The sequence below is a fragment of the Gymnoscopelus braueri genome (genome assembly GCF_963280865.1).
Source record: "Gymnoscopelus braueri genome assembly, chromosome: 16".
NCBI lineage: Eukaryota > Metazoa > Chordata > Actinopteri > Myctophiformes > Myctophidae > Gymnoscopelus > Gymnoscopelus braueri.
In genome coordinates, this window is record NC_137616.1 from 43,554,247 (window position 1) to 43,568,977 (window position 14,731).

Below are 14,731 nucleotides of genomic sequence, written 5' to 3' on the forward strand. Positions count from 1 at the left end.
ATTCCATAAATTTGAAAAAAGAAAAAAACTTTTAAGAAGTAATGAAAATAGCAGATCTACAAGCTCACAATGCGTTGCATTGCAACGCGCTGTGAGCTTGTAGATCGGCTGTTTTCACTAGTTTGGGTGCCGGGGAGACATTGGGAACACCGGTACTAGATACCGTAATATTCCAGTCTGGTCTGAATGAATACACATACAGGGGGTGCTGACTAAACTGGTAATGACCCTCACTAGCTGGCAGGCCATCACTCACTGGCTTTAGCAGGTTGAAATATTCTGTAGAATAGATGTGGATCGATTGGATGTGACGGCCGTAGATTGGATGCAAAAAATTATAAACTGGATGAAAAGCCCTTTCTAAGGCCTTTTTTTTTTCGATAAGATTTCTAATTCTGATTTATTTCCTGAATGGAGAGTTGTGAAGAGCTCCACTCTAGCCTCTAGACAGATAAGCAGGCATAAGGGCTTTTTTTGGATAAGATTCCTCCACTTATTTCCTGAATGGAGAATTGTGATGAGCTCCACTTATTTCCTGAATGGAGAATTGTGATGAGCTCCGCTGTAGCCTCTGTTGTTTAGTGCCACGGGCAGACAGACAGACAGACAGACAGACAGACAGACAGACAGACAGGCAGACAGATATACAGACAGACAGACAGACAGACAGACAGAATGAAACACACACCAGACGGTCAATAACTCAAACCCACACACCTGTCTGTGACAGACAGTAATAAGTCAGGCAGAAACCTTGTATCTTCATGTTTCAACTAATTATGTTTTTTATTTTGTTTTTTACAAACGAATGCCCTACTACTTCATCGTACAAGCCAGTGGCATAGCCAGAACGCTAGTATAGGCTGGGCCTAGGCGAGAGCGGGTGAGTGCGCGTGCATGCGTCACCAGTGCGCGTGCACCGAGTGCCGCACTATGAGCTTGTACAGTAGATCTGCTACTTTGATGGTCCTTGAAAATTTGTAACTAAAATCTTTGCTTCTGAGGGTCCCTGGAACAACAAGTTTTGAGATGGGGGTCCATGGCGAAATACATATAATTTTGGGGGTCCTTCACATGAAAAAGTTTGAGAACCACTGATATTGTAAGAAAAAAATAAAATAAAAATAAACTGTTAGGATTTAGAAGATATTTGTCGAATCCCCAGAAGCAAAGATTTGAGTAAAAAACGTTTGATTTGAAAATATATACATACTCAAAGATTTGCACAAACGATTTTTCCAAAATAGCAGATCTACAAGCTCGTAGTGGGGCACTCGGTGACGCGCTATGAGCTTGTAGATCTGCTATTTTTGAATAGCCCAAAGAAATAAAAAAATGACACAGATGCGTTCCCAGATTGAATGGGAAAGACGCTGCTTTGTTAATATTAAATTATTTTATCACATGTTTTTTTTATTTGAAGCGACTGTCTAGCTAGCAGCGTGTCGAATGCTTCTCACGTGTTTCCTGATGTGTATGTCTTTTTTTTAAGTGAAAGAAAATGACTGTGCCCAAGGCTAAATTCTCCCCTGGGAAAATTACTTTTATTCTCTCTCTCTGTCCCTCTCTCTCTCTCTCTCGCTCTCTCTCTCTCTTTCTGTCCTCTTTCGGTCTGTCTCTCTCTCTCACTGTAGTGTACCAAAGGAAACATCAACATATTTACATTTCAAAGCATTTCCATACCGCGGGGTCTAACTGTATACACTATATAGTATATATAACACGCCTTCTGAAATCCTGACACGCTTTTTTCAAGGCCCTTTTTCCCTTTGAACTCTTTATTGGCCTCCAATCCATACGGTGGAGCGACAGAGAAAGAGAGAACGTGAATATTAATAATAAGACGACAACCGGTGGTTGCAGTGATATGGAGGTGATCATCGTACCAAATCAAGTGTTAAAGGGATAGTTCACCCCAAAAAAGTACATTTTTTCCTGTCGATTAGTCACCCCATTAGTCACCCCAAGTCACCTCAATCTCCAGGCTTTTATTTTTTAGTTTTGCTAAAAAAATAAAAGCCTGGACCAACCAGTTGATGTTCCGGGCATAGGAAGTGTTTCATTTCCCCCCGACCAACCAGAGTGCAGTGGGCGTCGCTCCGAATGTTGTGACGTCAGGGCTCTCAATCTACTGACGGACAGATCGGTGAACCAATAGGATACGGCAGAAATTCTCTCAGGAGATTTTGAACCCGCCCCGTCTAGACATGATATCAGACACGCTAGGGCAGTCTACCCCATTAAAGACTTGAATTCATGGATATTTTTGTTTGTTTTTTGTCGCATTCCTAAGCCAATAATTTGATGACCAGCGTACCGGTAGGCAGTGGTTCCGGCAGGAGACACAAAGGAGACTCTTTGTGTCTCCTACCGGAACCGCTGACGGTCATCAAATTATTGTCTTAGGAATGAGACCAAAAACAAACAAAAATATCCATGAATTCAAGTCTCCATGGGGGTGACTAATCGATAGGAAAAAAAGTCATTTTGGGGGTGAACTATCCCTTTAACCCATTAAGACCGGGAACGCATCCGAGTCACTTTAGATTTCTTTGGCTATTCAAAAATAGCAGATATACAAGCTCATAGCGAGTGCCGCGCTACGAGCTTGTAGATCTGCTATTTTTGAAAAATCGTGATTTTTTTTTTAAATATCTTTTTCAAAAAACTGTTAGGATTTAGATTTTTTTTAAGAATCGCCTCAGGTCTTAATGGGTTAAAGAGTGATTTTGTGGTTCTCTCGCTGTGATTTTTTTTAGGACTCGTAATGGTGTTCGCTGCTTGTTATTTATCCCTTTAAGACCTGAAGCCGATTCTACAAATGTCTTCTAAAACCCAACAGTATTCTGAAAAAAACGTATGTTTCTACATCAGTGGTTCTCAAACCTTTTCATGTCAAAGACCCCCAAAATGATATGTATTTGGCCGCAGACCCCCATCTCAAAATATGTTGTTCCAGGGACCCCCAGAAGCAAAGAATAGTTAAAAATGTTCACTTTAAACAATATATATTCCAAGATTTGCACACATTTTCACGATTTCTCAAAAATAGCAGGTCTACAAGCTCATAGCGCGGCACTCGGTGCCGCGCTATGAGCTTGTAGATCTGCTATTTTTGAATAGCCAAAGTGTAAAATAATGCCATTTTAGCTCAAATCAAAAAGTGACGCAGATTTCTAGGTCTTAATGGGTTATTGTACAACACTGTGACTGTCACTTCTCTGCTGTCATTTCTCGGCAGCCTCCGTTTACACAGCGGGTGGAAGGACGGACTGTTGCTCAGTTATTCCTCCCTGCTGTTCTTTACAAAGAGGTGGGGACATGGTGTGTTGCAGGCAGTGGTGTAAAGTAACTAAGTACATTTACTCAAGTACTGTACTTAAAGTAAAATTTTGAGTTTTTTTTTTTTTCTTTACTGGAGTATTTTTAATACAGTGATTGCCCAATCAGAATCAAACATTCAACCAAGCCGTGTAATAATGTTGGATAATTGCCCAGCCCTAGTTGCTGGCAGTGGAGGAAGTCACAGAGACTAACAGGGTGTGATGGGGTAGGCCTGCTGCAACTATCCATTATGTTCCTAGTGATTATTCTATCGATTCATTGAATAATCGAGAACCAAGGCGTCACGCTGAGCTTGTCAATCTGCTATTGTGGGTGAAAGCCAGTAGAGCACACCTCTGCCAGGATGCAAACCCGACCTGCCTACATCTTACTGTGTGTGGTGGAGTGGTGGAGTACTCCATTTCTTAGCAAAAGTACCGATAACCACAATGTAAAAATACTCTGTTACAAGTTAAAGGTGTGAGTAAAAAGTACAATATTTGCCGCAAAGATGTAGTGGAGTAGAAGTAAAAAAAGAAAAGAAAAGCATCTCAAAATTGTACTTAAGTACAGCACCTGAGTAAATGTACTTAGTTACTTTGCACCACTGCTTACAGTGTGTGTGTGTGTAGTGCATGTGACGACAATGTTCTGGGGTTGTGCACGTGCACCAAAAGGCACGTGGTAGCGGGGGAGAAGGGCTCTGATGAAGGATGCGTCCAATTCAACAATCACAATCCAATTGACATAGAAATAACAAAGCAGATCCAGCACGCAGCCAACGCACGTCACCCAGCTGATCAAGTCTGATAACCCATTAAGACCGGGAACGCATCTGTGTGTCATTTTCAGATTTCTTTGGCTATTCAAAAATACAGAGTGTATTAGTATATGAGCTTGTAGATCTGCTATTTTTGAAAAAAAAAGGGAAAATGTGTGCACATCTTTGAATATATATATATATATATATATCCATTTTTAACTCAAACATTTGCTTCTGGGGATCCCTCGAACAACCTATTTTTAGATGGGGGTCTGCGGACAAATACATATAATTTTGGGGGTCCTTGACATGAAAAAAGTTTGAGAACCACTGATATATATACTAACATAAGTTATTTTCAAAAAAAACTGTTAGGATTTGGAAGACATTTTGTAGAATCCCCAGAAGCAAAGATTTGAGTTAAAAAATATATATATATTCAAACAAATATTCAAAGCAGATCTACAAGCTCATGAGCTTGTAGATCTGCTATTTTTGAATAGCCAAATAAATCTTCAACAGATGCGTTCCCGGTCTAAATAGGTTATAGCAATACAAACTAAAGAGACCGGGCATAATGAGACCAGTAATCTAATCTACGTGTGTTTTCACTCCATACAGCAGGGGTGTTCAACGTTTTTCAGGCCAAGGACCCCCTAGCATGGAGAAAGATGAAGCAGGGACCCCCTCTATATTGTATTGCATCGCAGATGTGTTGCAGATTAAACTATTTTTTTAAAAACTTGGTCTGCTCTTTTTTCCCTCTACACCAAACCTCTTTGCCAAAAAATAGCAGATCTACAAGCTCACAAGCGCGAGGCGTTGTGAGCTTGTAGATCTGCTATTTTTGGCTAAAGTTCTCCTTAGGAAAGGGATGCTAGGGTTCAAGTGGTTCATGTAAAAAGATATCATATCACGCACAGATTTGGCAGCCCCCCTGTAGTAACTCTGAGGACCCCCTAGGGGTCCCGGACCCCCTGTTGAAGACCCCTGCCATACAGTTAGTTACTGTTCAAGTACTGCACAATTTTTAGGTACTTTTACTTAAAGGCATACTAGGTAAAGTTTTCAACAAAACTAAAGTTAAATTGTATATCTTTTGTGAGTGGCAAAAGTTTCACAACACCCACTCCATGAATTTCACCCCCGGAAGCCTTTTATTTATATATTTACTATTGAACGGTGAAGGGGGGGACTTTCCCGGGGAAATGACGTCATCTGGCCGGAAAACGGAGGCGGAAATGCACTGGTTTCCTGTTTGGCCAGGAACTAACGCAACGGTTTCCTGTTTGGCCAGGAACTACCGCGCTAATAACAAAAAGGAACCTCACGCTGATTTTAAGAGAATGTAGGATTGGAAGATCGAAAAAGAACAGAAAAAGAAAGCACAGCTCATGGTAACTAATGCTCCACTGGCTAAGAGAAACGATCCGTAGATAGTATAAAACAATTAAAAGATCGCTTTTTGAAACGCTTCCGGCTTCCGGTGAAAACGAATGGAATTCTGGGTAATCGAGGACTACGGAAATTGTATGCAGTGACGGTAGTGACCAGCAGAGGTTGCTAAAAATCGTTATTTGTGATTTTGCATTGTACAACTTTAACTTCTACTCAACTACAGGAAAATATTGTACTTTTTACGCCACTACAATTATTTGAAAACTTCACTAGTTATCTGGCAGCTTTAGGTTATTATTAGGAAGCATACATTAAAAAAAACAACGATTCTGAGTACTTCTTCCACCACTGGTATAACTACTGGGCTACAGAAACCCCTGAGGATAGAAATGTTTCTAAAGGCTAATAGATACTTCATGTTCCGGGCCAGCTGGAAGCATCCGGAACATCTCTGCTCACTTTGGGCTCATTTTTGGTGAGAGTTACAGAGCGGCACCGATGCCAGCAGGTCTTAATTATCCACGCTGTGATACCCGTACCGTGCTTTGGCCGCTGCTGAACCCAGGAAACTGGAGATTCAAATGCACTCGCACACACAAACACATGTTTTTGTATTACTATATTTGTGAGGACCATCAATATTTTAGTACTTAGGTTTTCTGAATGGCATTTTTTAACCGTAGGCCCAAAGCCGAAAAATAGCTGATATGCAAGCTCATAACGCGTCGCGCTGCGACGCGTTATGAGCTTGCATATCAGCTATTTTTCGGTGCTCCACACTGGCATGCAACTAGGTGTAAATCAGGTATAACTCTACTGTATCTGACTCTAACCGGGATCGTTTTCTAATCATAAAGCCTAAATCTAAAAGTATTTTTTTCTGTAACCATAAAACAACCATTTCTCTTGTGAGGATAAGGAAAATGGTCCTCACTATGTCTATCTCTCAAATTCTACTGTACTTGTGAAGACATTTGGTCCTCAGAAGTACGCAGACACGTGCACACGCACACGCACACACACACACACACACACACACACACACACAGAGGAACAATTCCTCCTCTGTTCGATGAGCCCAACATCAACAGACGAGGATGCGGGGATGGACGGTGCGCTTTCACTTAAAAGTTGATTTTGTGAGACATCCAATTCAAACAATAGAGCAGATCTCTAGCTAGGGATCTGCACACCCCTAACCTCTCTCTCTCCATCTTACTGGAGGGTTTAGAGCTCGACCGATGCAGGATCTTTTTGGGGTCTGATCTCGAGTCCTCAAACTTTTGCTGCTATTATTTCACATTTAGCCTTCATAAAAGTGAAGCTCACAACTTGTCTTCTATTTTCACTATTTGAAAACGGGGCTTAAGTTGTTCCCTTTTCACTACTGGCTTATACTGTACCCAACATGAAAGAATGACTTTATTGCCTTAATTAAAACTTCAGGGAATAATAACGCGACTCGCGTCGATAAGTAATGGAGCACGGACATTTCCGCGTTCGGCTGCAAACAGTGAGTAATGAAATTAGCTTAACTATTAGCCACATTTGGCTAACTCCAGGCGAAGTCCTGGCGCACCGCAACATTATTTTCGATTCCACTTTACATTAATGCATTTATGTCATATTTACATGCCGAGTTAAGCTCTTAACATTAAAGTGAAATGTAGCCTGATATTACCGGATTGCTACAGTGGCTTTAGCACATTTTAGATGAAAAATAAATAAAACTGCTCTGGTGGACAATTAGACCCCTGCGAGAAGACTGTCCTTCAGATACGCTGGGACACGAATGTATAAAAATACAAATAAGGTTAGACAACTCTTCTTGTGATTTGGTACTAAAATAAACTGGAGATATAAAGGCACACAGTCTACTAAGTGAGCTACCCTCAGGCACAATTCATCCTCTGTTTGCCCAGTCCAACAACAACAGACATGAGGATGCACAGTCGGCGCATTCACTGAAAAGCTGATTCTGTGAGACATCCGATTCAAACAAGGATCAGTGGAGTACAGTAACATGTCAGCAGTGTTGTAAAGTAACTGAGTACATTTACTCAGGTACTGTACTTAAGTACAATTTTGAGGTATTTGTACTTTACTTGAGTACTTCCAATTTCCAATACTTTTACTCCACTACCTCTCAGAGGCAAATATTGTACTTTTACTCCACTACAATTATTTGAAAACTTAGTTACTTTGCAGATATAAATCATTATATTATAAAACATACATTAACCACTTTAGCCCTATTCTATACATAGGCTAATTGAAAATAGCCAATCTACAAGCTCAACAACGCGTCGCATCACGACGCGTTGTGAGCTCGTAGATGTGCTATTTTCAAACATTTTAGTACTTTTACTTTTGGTACGAAGAACATGTTCCCTAATGAAGAAATAATCACCCAATTAACCAATGGCAATCATGTTGCAAAAACCCCTCTCAAGATGGGCTAATTAATTTTGGCCGGTCTACAGCACACTGTAGCTGCAGGAAACCAACTTGCGGAGCTGCCTAGTTTTGAGTCATAAGAGAAATTATTTGAATTTTTTTTAACGGATATAATGAAGGCATTTTTCTGCCTTCAGTGATAGTACACAGTAGAGAACTCCTTCTAGGCTAGGGACCAGAGCTACACCCAGCCCAGACACCAAACCTTCTACGTGGCACCCAATAAATCAATAAATCAATCAATCAAATCATATCATAAACAATAAGACTGATTTTAGATGGTTTTGTCAAAGAATGTGCATGTGGCTATTATTATTATTATTATTATTATTATTATTATTATTATTATTATTAATATGGTTGTGGCAGCCATATCATACAGTACAACACCCTCAAATAGGCTCTATGCACAGCGGCCAAATTGGAAAGAAATTGGGCCTCTACCTTCACAGGTGTTATCAATGATACTAATGAAGGCTCTGTTCCATTTAGTGTAGCACTGTGGTTCTCAAACTTGTTTTAATTTCAAGGACCCCATATAACTCTGAGAGTGTAAAAATGGAACCATATGGACCCGGACAGGTCCATTTGGTTCCATTTGTACACTCTCAAGAGTTACAGGCCTGTAAGGGTCCATTTGGTTCCATTTGTACACTCTCAGAGAGTTACAGACCTGTAAGGGTCCATTTGGTTCCATTTGTACACTCTCAGAGTTACAGACCTGGCTGTAAGGGTCCATTTGTACACTCTCAGAGTTACACACCCGTAAGGGGCCATATGGAAACCCCTCAAGGAACCATGAGGGGGTCCCTGGACCACACTTTGAGACCCACTGGTGTAGCAGAGTGTTTCCAGTGAGCCAACATGCAGCAATATCAGCACCCTGACTCTGTTTGAGCAGAATGGAACAGAGCCTTCATTAGTATCATTGGTAAAGGAGGAGGCCCAATTACGTTCCAATATAGCAGCTGTGCATAGAGCCTAATAGATCTTACAAGAGTTGATTGCTTGTTGGCGGCAGAATGCGACGATTACAATGAGATTATTCACTCATCAAAATCCATGATTATCCAACAGCAATTTAGGAAGTAATCAGAATAGGTGATGGAGTTTGATTGTTTTGTGGCGGGTGAGTGATTTTTTTTATATCCTCTTAACCCATTAAATCCGGGAACTCATCTGTGTCATTTTAAGATTTCTTTAGGCTATTCAAAAATAGCAGATATATACACAAGCTCATAGCCCGGCACAGAGTGCCGCGCTACGAGCTTGTAGATCTAATTTTTTTTGGGGAAAAATCATGAAAATGTATGCAAATCTTTAAATCTTTTGAAGCGAAATTTTTTAACTCAAATCTTTGCTTCTGCAAATGTCTTCTAAATCCTAACAGTTTTCTTTGAAAAAAAAACATGTGTTGCTACTTGCTATATCAGTGGTTCTCAAACGTTTTTCATGTCAAGGACCCCCAAAATTATACATATTTCTCCGTGGAACTGCCCCCCCCCCCCCCGCCCCCTTCAAAATATTTTGTTCAAGGGACCCCCAGACGCAAAGATTTGAGTAAAAAGATTTTCACACATTTTCAAAAAATGGCAGATCTACAAGCTCATTTTCTATATTTTTCAATATCAGTGCGCTATGAGCTTGTAGATCTGCTATTTTTTGAGCTTGTAGATCTGCTATTTTTTGAATCGCCAAAGAAATCTTAAAGTGAAACAGATGCGCTCCCGGTCTCAACGGGTTAATCAAGAAAATATTGATTGGATTGTTGAGGCTGGATGCCCACAACCGTAACGGTAGAAATGTGAGCTCATAAAGGGACACGTACTTGTGCGTTTGGCATGGAGTGGATTGATCTGAGCCAAATCTGAAACACAGAACAGAAACAAAAACAGAAGAACATGTAAAAAAAACGCAAAAACAGAACAGAAACAAAAACAGAAGAACATGTAAAATAAACACAAACGCAGAAAACTAAATCAAATTAGTTAAAACAAGTTGGACTACAGTATATATGTATATCGTCTCTGTCGGGGTGGAAACCTCATCAGATCCAGCAGATCTACAAGCTCAAAACGAGCGTTTCGAGCTTGTAGATCTGCTACTTTTGATGCTTGTGTGTGACGCTGTAGTGTGATCAAGTAGGGTGTTAATAAACAAAAAAAATCTAAAAGTTCAAAAAGACACCCATGTACCTGTCAAACTACTTCACAAACATCAATGAAGTCCACGATCACAGCATCAGAGGAAGCTCCACTAATCACATCCAACCCAGATTTTTGGCTCAAACAAGGGGTTGAATTTGTTCTCCTGCTATATGCCACAAAAATGTGGAACGCCCTGCCAACAGTCGTAAAGGAGCGTGGATCCCTACTCTCCTTCAAAAACCACTCTAAAAAGAGCACTTAGCTGCAATTCGAACCCGGCCCCCTCAAAGCCTTTGTCTACTTTCTACTTCACTTTCTACACTGAACTGATTGCTTTGAACTTTTCAAAAGGATTGGAGACGATCAGAGACAGTGAAAAGAATAATGCATTTGGCTGACCAATTGAAACACTTTTAAACCCTTTTATCTGTCAAATAATTGTTTGCGTCGTCACTGCACTTTGGCTTTGTAGGGGCAGTATAGCAGTATTGTAATAAAGTACTTGTACTTTGTTACTTTACACCACAGGCATTTCTGCATTAATGAAATCAGTGTCCTACCTATTCTGAAGAAAACCTGGAGACTGGCAAGTCATTTTTATTTTTTAAGCAAAGATTTGCCGCGGACATGGACAAGTCTTGCCACGGACACATAAACAAAAGAGGATTTCCAAAGATGTACTGCTTGCCAAAAAAAGGTGTGAAATGCAGACTTGCAAAGAAAATAATTACAAGGCACACACACAATATGAATGTATTTAGAGCAAGGCAGATGACTATGACCAACGCGTTTCGACCTAGAAGGTCTTCATCAGGGTCTTGCTACGGACACGTTTGTCCGTCTACGGACACGTTGATGACCCCTGGACCCCCTCTATATTGTAAACTTTTTTGTTTTACTTGGTCTGCTCTTTCTTTCCCCCCTCCGGTCTTCACCGTACCTCTTTGCCAAAAATAGCAGATCCATAAGCTCACAGCGCCTCACAGCGCTGTTATGTTTGGCTAAAGTTGGCTAAAAGTTCTCTAGGGTTCAAGTGGTTCATGTAAAAAGATGATATCATATCACACAAAGATTTGGCGGCCCCCCGTGTAGTAACTCTGAGGACTCTCTAGGGGTCCCGGACCCCCTGTTGAAGACCCCTGCCCTACTTGATCATACTAAACGTCACACGAAAGCATCTAAAGTAACATATATAGACATACTGTATGAGGTTTCCTGCGTTCTCAAAATACTGTTAAGATGTTAACTCCGGGAGCAAAGAACGGAATTAGGCAAAATGAAAAAAAGCTTTTAAATATTAAGCCCCTTCATCCTGGAATGATTTGCATAAGGATCTGAACCTATCTGAGCTGATCACTTCGGGGGGGAATTTAAATCTATTTTAACCCATTAAGACACATTTTTTTCATGTCTTTGGCTATTCAAATATAGCAGATCTACAAGCTCATAGCGCGGCACCGAGTGAGCTTGTAGTTCTACTATTTTTTAAAAAACCGTGAAAATGTGTGCAAATCTTAGAATATATATTTTTTTTAAAGCAAACATTTGAACTCAAATCTTTGCTTCTGGGGATTCTACTAAATGTCTTCTAAATCCTAACAGTTTTTTGAAAAAACGTGTGTTGCTACAGTATAATATCAGTGATTCTCAAACTTTTTCATGTCAAGAACCCCCAAAAAATGATATGTATTTGGCCGCCGACCCCCATCTCAAAATATGTTGTCCCAGGGACCCCCCAGAAGCAAAGATTTGAGTTACAAATGGTTGCTTTAAAAATATATATATATTCAAAGATTTGCACACATTTTCATGATTTTTCAAAAATAGCAGATCTTGTAGATCTGCTATTGTTGAATAGCCAAAGGATAGAAATAATGGTTATAGCTCTAATAAAAAATGACACAGATGCGTTCCCGGATCGAATGGATTAAATCCTTTTTAAAGGACACAGAGATTAGTACTATTGGCAAACGTGATTGCTTTGAACTTTGCCAACTGCCGCACCTGGTGATGTTCCGTAACCTTTTTAAAGTTCCTGACTGTTTTGCATTTTAACCCACTAAAACCTGGAACGCATCTGTGTCACTTTAGATTTCTTTGGCTATTCAAAAATAGCAGATATACAAGCTCATAGCGCGGCACTCATTTTTTAATTTTTTTCAAAAAACTGTTAGGATTTAGAAAACATTTTTAAGGATCGCCTCAGGTCTTAATGGGTTAACTGGATATTGTGTTCACTTGTTTGCAGTGTGTGACATTTGTATTATTTCGTATGGCTTGTTTATCGCTGTAATAGTGTTTCATTGCTGCCTCTCGACCAGGTCACTCTTGGAAAAGAGACTGTTTTATCTCACTGAGTATTTTACCTGGTTAAATATAGGACATGTTGAAATAAATAAAGTGAAAACATGCTATATATAAACACAAAAGCGGAAAACATGTAATAAATAAATACAACAGAAAACATAATGATATACAGGAAAACAGAGAATGGGCAATTTATACTTGTGGCGCGACAAATGTCTCGTGTGAAAAAAAATCGGTCTACAAGCGTGATGCGACGCGACTCACTGTGCGTTTGTAGATCTATTATGTTCAATACCGTCGTGCGACAAAGTATAAATCAGGCTTTGGTGTGATGTTTAATGAGGATACTCTGATAAGGCATAATCAGAGAAAAGGAGCTTTTCTGGCATCAAATACCTTCATTATTTTCTTAATTGTTTTTATGTAATCGGGGACAAGTCAGGTTAAAAATAGATCTTCAAATACGCCGAAGAACATGTTCCCTAATGAAGAAATAATCACCCAATTAACCACTGGTAATCATGTTGCAAAAACCCTTCTCAAGATGGGCTAATTAATTTTGGCCGGTCTACAGCACACTGTAGCTGCAGGAAACCAACTGGCAGAGCTGCCTAGTTTTGAGTCATTTTTTACGGATATATTGGGGTCTTTTTCTGCCTTCACTGATAGTGCACAGCAGAGAACGACAGGAAACAGGGAGGGAGAGAGAGAGAGATGGGGAGTGACACGCAGCAAAGGTCGTCGGTACTCGGGAATCGAACCTGCGACTCGCTGTCAGGCTGCGTTAGAGCAGTGGTTCTCAACCTTTTCAGGCCGTGACCCCCCCGAAATAATCGCATTTGAACTGGGGACCCCCCAACCCTGACAAGCACTTGGAATGTAGGAGTTGAGGCATTTAATTTAGTTTGACTCGGTTCCATAGATAAAAATCGTGAAAATAGCAGATCTACAAGCAATCTACGAGGCGTTGTGAGCTTATAGATCGGCTATTATTATTATTTTTGCCTCTTTCTTGTTGACTATTTGGCCAATGTTTGACCAGTTTTTATAGTATAGTTTGTTGCTTACTTTTGAAGCAGTAATGGCCCTTTTCTTTTCTTTCTTTCTTTTTTTAGAAGGTCTTAAAAGTCCTTAAAGTTTCATCTGGAGATCCTCCCCAACATTATTTTCTGTTTTACTAGAAAGCTGGAGAGACTGGGAGACGCCCTGTTACGGAACACACACTCTGTATACAGTAGCAATGATCACTAATACACCACATTTAATCTCAATAGCTATAATTCAAAAATGAATGAATCTTTTGACTGGCCCGTCCTGTAAATTGGAATGTGTTCGCAACTTCTGAAGACCACATGCCTCTATATTTCTGTCTCCCTTATTCTTCAGGGAAATCATCACATCTGTTTTCAGTCTGCAGTCAATATAATGTGAGAGCGTGCAGGTTTTTTTTTCACTGCGTCACTGCAATTTTCCCAGATAAAAATCTCACACGCACCTGTAGCTATAAATTCATATAGGGAGGCATTTATGACGCAGTAAAGCTGCCCTCTGTACCTTGACACACACACACACACACACATGATTGATTGTCTCCATAGTACCAAGGCCAGCAAACACACGCACACGCATATCTTTGTTGCACTCTCTTGCAATCGATGGTTCCCACAAGAAATGCATTTATTACATCCGTCACTCGGGTAACATATATAATGTTACATTCACACACTGGATTATCTCTGCTTTCTTGTCCCTCTACATCTACACCAGGCTTCATCCAATCTATCAGTTTATTGTCCGCTAAAAAAAAACTCCAAGTGAACCCTGACGAGAGAAACCAATTTCCCGGGTTCTGGGATTGTTTCCGCGCGCATAGATAGGTTTCAGATAAGAGGTTCTCAGAGCAAACGTTGGTCGCTCTGACCTCTAATGACACTTAACCCTTTAGCTATTCAAAAATAGCAGATATACAAGCTCATAGTGCGGCACCGAGTGCTATGAGCTTGTAGATCTGCTATTTTTGAAAAATCGTGTTTGTGTGCAAATCTTTGAATATATATATATATATATATTTTAAAGCAAACATTTGTAACTCAAAGCTTTGCTTCTGGGGATTCTACAAATGTCTTCTAAATCCTAACAGTTTTTTTTTTTTTAAGTATGTTTCTATATCAGTGGTTCTCAAACTTTTTCATGTCAAGGACCCCCAAAATTATATGTATTTGGCAGCCGACCCCCATCTCAAAATATGTTGTTCCAGGGACCCCCAGGTGGAAAGATTTGAGTTAAAAATTGTTCGCTTTAAAAATATAGATATATATTCAAATATTTGCACAAA

General features: G+C 40.0%; 1 protein-coding gene across 1 annotated transcript in view; it reads right to left on the reverse strand.

Moving 5' to 3' along the window:
* akap7 (A-kinase anchoring protein 7) overlaps positions 1 to 14,731 on the reverse strand; it is a 111,790-nt gene that overhangs the window by 2,894 nt on the left and 94,165 nt on the right. The window lies entirely within an intron of this gene.